This window comes from Cystoisospora suis (genome assembly GCF_002600585.1).
Source record: "Cystoisospora suis strain Wien I chromosome Unknown contig_2757, whole genome shotgun sequence".
Lineage (NCBI taxonomy): Eukaryota > Apicomplexa > Conoidasida > Eucoccidiorida > Sarcocystidae > Cystoisospora > Cystoisospora suis.
The window spans coordinates 2,040-7,574 of NW_027155553.1; positions in this window are offsets into that span (position 1 = coordinate 2,040).

The window sequence follows — 5,535 nt, forward strand, 5'->3', positions numbered from 1 at the left end:
CAGCAATCGTGCGCGTCGTGTCCTCGCTTCCGGCAGATCGTGCATTCAGATTTGGGTTCTCCATAACGGCGCGGCTCCACCTTCCTCAGACGGTGCGGGCAATCCCTCGCCCAGTGGTCACTGGCTCCGCATCTAAAACATTGGTTGGCAAAGTTTTGCTTTGACTCCTTGACCGCCAATATGCTTGCCGGAACGGTCGTAGTGCTTTTGGTGTGATTTCTGCTCCTGAAAGTGCTCGCCGAGTGCAAAAGCCTCGGCGCGAGCCTGAAGCTGCTCCGGTGTCAGACGGGTAAAATCTCCGCAGGCCACGACAAGATGAGTCGTTCTGGCTGGCAGAGCGTCCAAGTACGCGCTCCGCAGTGTCTCTTCATCCCATACTGCATCCGGCAGATTAAGTTTGTCGCACATTTTTCTTTGAAGGTTTCTTAACTTTAGCAAGTAACCCCTCATCTGCGCATGGTTAACCCACACGGTCTCTAAGTCGTCTAACTTACGTGTATAATAACCTAGCGGGTAACCCTCATAGGTAGGATGCTGAATTATCAAGTGGCCAGTCTGCCCGTTTACCCAAAGCAGTGTTCCAATTTGTCCGATCAACACCTGCAAGAACTGAAGAAGCAGCTGAAGGATTTACTGGAGAAGCAATATATTACACCTTTCCAGTCACCAATTGGTCCACCCGTTTTCTTCCTGAGCAAAAAAGATGGGACATTGAGAATGGTGATTGATTATCGTGCCCTCAACGCAATAACCATTCTAGAGGATTATCCGATACCGAGGATCCACGATCTTATCAATCGACTTGATAAAGCAAAATGGTTTTCAACTTTAGATCTACAATCGGGATATTCCCAGGTGGAAGTTTCAAAGCCCGACCAATGGAAAACGGCCTTCCGGACATGATATGGCACGTTCCAATTTACAGTTATGCCGTTCGGCTTAGCGGGAGCCTCGTCTACTTTCCAAAAGCTAATGCAGAATGTATTCTTTGACGAACTGGACAATTTCGTCACTGTCTACCTAGACAACGTCCTGACTTTTCCCGAGACCCGGGATCTGCACCTCCGCCACTTAGTACCGGTTTTTACGAAGATGAGAAGAGAACAGCTCTACGTCAAACTTTCCAAATGCCAGTTCTGCAAGGAAAAAGTGCAGTTCCTAGGATTTGTCATCTGAGATGAAGGCGTGTCAGCAGATCCCGACAAACTCAGCACGCTAAGGGAGTGGCCTGAATTCCTAAGTGACCGCTAGCAACTCCGCGGTTTTCTTGGATTGGTCGGGTACTATCGAAGGCTGGTCGCCAACTTCAACAGATCTGGCCATTCTCTGCAACGATTACTATGCAGCGACTCCGATATGGTCTGGCGGCAGGAGCATTCAGAGGCCGTGCGCCCGCCAAAGGAGGGAGGCATTGATCAACGCAGCAGCTTTGAAAATGTTTGACCCAGATAAGTCCATTGCGATCAAGACTGACGCTTCGAAACGCCATAGGCGCGGTTCTAGAGCAGGACGGGGTACCCATAGCTTTCGAGTCTAGGAAGATGTCTGATAGAGAACGATTGTTACCGGCATATGAAAGTGAACTGCTAGTTATTGTGTACGCAGTCATGAAGTGGAAATAGTTTACCGGAACCAAACTTGTCACTATACAAACAGACCACGCCACAATAGGTAGAATTTTACAGCAGAAAAATGTGACCACGCGGCTAGGTACTTGGTTAGATAAACTAGCTGACCTTAATATTGAGGTTATTTACAAGCCAGGCAAACAAAACGTAGTAGCCGATGCTATAAACAGAAGGCAAGATTTCATCGCACTTTTGGAAGTCGCTCCCATAGATAGTACGCTATCCCCAATCCAGGAACTAGCAAACTGGGAGATAGCTTATACAGCGTGTGGCGACTTCAAGCAACCGCATGAGATCGCTGTAGACCCGTCCAGCAAAACAGAGACTCAGCGCTCAGATCTATATCAGCGCCGTGAGTATAGCTGGGATGGTAAATTTCTCTAGGTTAGGACAAAGTCAGGATGGAAAGTTGGAGTACCACAGAGGAAATCCTAGTACAACACTATCACGACCATGTATTGGCCGGACACCCGGGCATCGACCGTACACGAACCTCTCTACGCAACTTATTTTGGTGGCCGAAAATGAACGACGATGTCGTTTCTTTTGTACGATCTTGTGTGGCGTGTGCCAGAGGAAGGAACTCCTATTTGCGGCCGGCAGAATTGCTACACCCACTACCTATCCCTTCTGCTCCATGGGAAGACATAGCCGCTGATGTAATTGTAGGGCTCCCTATGTCCGAACAAGCATCAGATGCAATTGTTACTATCATTTGTAGGCTAACCAAGATGGCTCACTTCCTGCTAGTGACGCAGACGCGAGAGCGTGTCGCCGTGCGACTGCTGCGAACCTCTCCTATGCTGCAAGATGAAGTCGAATTCCTGCAACCGTAGCGCCCACCTCGCGAGCCTTCCCTTCTTCGCCGTCTTCAGCCAGCGCAGCGACCCGTGGTCGGATCTGACAATGCACTTCTCCCTAAGATGTATTTTCGACACTCTTCCAGGCTGCATATTACCGCCAGAGCCTCCAGCTCGATGGCTGCCCATACTCGCTCAGACGCCGTAAATACACGGCTTGCATATGGGATAATCCTTGGCATTGGGTCGTTTGGCAGTTGTTGCAGTATAGCTCCCCATCCTTTTGCCGACGCATCACAGTCGATAACGTAAGGGGCATCTGGAGTTGGCTGATGCAGCAGCGGAGCAGTCGCCAGCTCGTCCTTCAGCTTGCCAAACGCCGTTCGCACTCGTCGTCCCATGCCAATGCACCTTGGGCTACCTGCGCCAAGAGGGGTGCCGCAATTTGAGAGAAGCCTTAAATAAATCGTCGACAATACCCTGCCAGTCCCAGAAATCGCCTAAGGTCTCGTACCGACTCCGGGCGCCAGAACTCCTTTACTGCTCGGACCTTCTGAGGATTTGGCTTGATTCCCTGGCTGTCGACCACATGCCCTAGATACACGATCTCCGGTACTGACAGACGGCACTTCTTCAGATTCAGTTTAACCTTCGCCTCCCTGAATGGTTGGGGAACCCTCTTCAATCGCTCCAGGTGTTCACCTAGCCCTTCTGAGAAGACAATAACGTCGTCGAGGCAAACTAGGGCCCTCATCCATTCAAGTCCACCTAGGACTGAGTCCACTAAACGCTGAAACGCTGCGGGGGCATTACACAGCCCAAACGGCATCACCTTAAACTGAAATAGCCCAGCGTGAGTAGTGAATGCCGTCTTCTCCTTGTCTTTGTCTGCCATGGGTATTTGCCAATACCCCGAGGCCATGTCCAACGTGCTGAAGCACGTTGCCCCCTGGAGTGCCAGGAGGATATCATCCACTCGTGGCAAAGGGTACACATCTTTAACGGTGAGCTTATTTAAGCGTGTGTAGTTCACGCAAAACCTCCACGAGCCATCCTTCTTGGGTACAATCACTATCCCACTGGCCCAGGGCGAGGTGCTAGGCTCAATTACGTCCTGCGCAATCATTTTCTCCATCTCTGCATCCATGATACTCCTTTCGGAGGGCGGCAGGCGACACGGAGCGGTCGAGCATGGCTTGGCATCCCCTGTGGGCACTGTGGCCGTAGCCCCTTCAACTCTAGCCGGACGGTCCGCTGTGAACCGAAACACGTCCCTATACCGCCGCAGGAGTTTGAGCAATTTGCGGTACTCCTCTCGTCATCTGGAAGAGCAAGTCTCCTGTAGCGAAGGCATTTCTTCCTTCCAGACGGTCTCTGATTCTAGCGGGTTCTCAATCGAGCTCCTTACTGTCGCTTCTTGTTGTTGGATCGGCGTTCCGGTATCGGAGCACTCTTCGATGCGTGCGACAATGGCGCCCCTCGTAATCCTGCAAGGCTTAGGCTTTGGTGTGGGATTGCATACCAGAAGCCTGGTGGGCTCTTCCTCTGCGTACCCATACGGGGTTATAAACCTTCGCGCCAATGCCCCAGGGCCGTCGAATGGTACTATCGTTACCGAACGCATGCCTCGTCCTGACGGAGATACTTTGATTAGCTTCTTACTACGCGCGAGGATCGTAACCGACTTTGCTCCCTTCAGAAGCCCTTCGCCTGCTGTCCTCTCCAGCAATGGCACCGTGACTTCCGGGAAGTCGGCAAATCTCACGCATTCAGTTATGGGGTCAACCCACAGCTTAGCGGGATACTGAAACCTGCAACGGACTATGACGTCTTCCGTTGTGGTGTCCACAACGTAAACTGTGTCCCTGATGCCACCTGGTCCTACACGCAACAGAGCTTCGGCGGACGCCAGTAGTGGAAGTTCTCCCAGCTCTTGACTAAATCCACGCATCTTCCGGTCTCCTGCGTGCTCGAAGACAACGCCAACGCGCTGCAGTTTTATTGCAAAACCTCGTCCTATTAGGGTTTCTGCCGCTCCACTGTCCAATAACATCTTCACCCTTACTCCAACGATGGTGCCCCAAACTCTTGCACTCAGCCGGTAGGATCCCGGCGTGTTGTTCTCTCATACATTGGGGGAGCGCCGGGTTCCTCCGCAGAGCACGCGAAGGAAACCTTTCGTGGATTGTCCGGGGGCTGCAAATTCACTTTGCTTGGGGACGCCTGCTCACGGGTTCTCCAAGATGCCTTGCTAAGTGAAGTCCGACGGGGCTCCTGGAGGCCCGACGCGTTGTGCCTTGTTCACGTTCCGCTCTCCTTGACCGTTCCCTTCTTGCTCCCTCCTTTGTTTTCTTGCTCGTTTTGGGTGACTTGCAGTCTCGCGCAGTGTGGCCAAAGCCTTGACAGTTACTACACCGCGGCAAGCCTTTATACCAGCAAGAAGGCGACCGGCGCCCTTTCCGACCGCAGATCTTCTCGCCGCCGCGCTTGCTGACGGCACCTCGTTCAGGACAATTTTTCACCCAGTGGTCTTGCGCTCCGCACTCGTAACACAGCGTGCTGCTCTCTTGAGACGCCACTCCTGCGGTCAAGATACTCGTAGGGGTAGTCTCTCCACTTTGGTTCGTCTGCCGTTCCCTTGCTTGTTCTGCCCTTACGAAGACTTCTGCTCGGTCTTGACACTGCTCCAACGTCAGGTTGGGTTAGGGTTCGCCTCCGCGGAGGCGATTACATGATACGATATCCTCGGGGGCAACGCGCGCAAGTATGCTCTTCGGATAGTGCCATCGTTCCACACAGACGTTGGATCCCTCAGCATCTTGCACATCTTCCGTTGAGGATTGCGTAGCTTCAACACATACCCCCTCATTTGTGAAGGGTTTACCCACATCTTCCGGAGGTCTTCTAACCTCTCTGCATAATATCCCAGGGGTTCCCCGTCGTACGCCGGATGATGTATGTTGAGGTGGTTGCGTAGCCGTTCATACCCAGGACCGACTTGCGAAAGTAAGGGTAAAAGTTCGCCATGATATTGGTCGCGAAGTGTAATAGATGTAAAAAGGGACCTCGGGTCTATTACTACGGGCCGTAGTATGCGGCAAACCCTA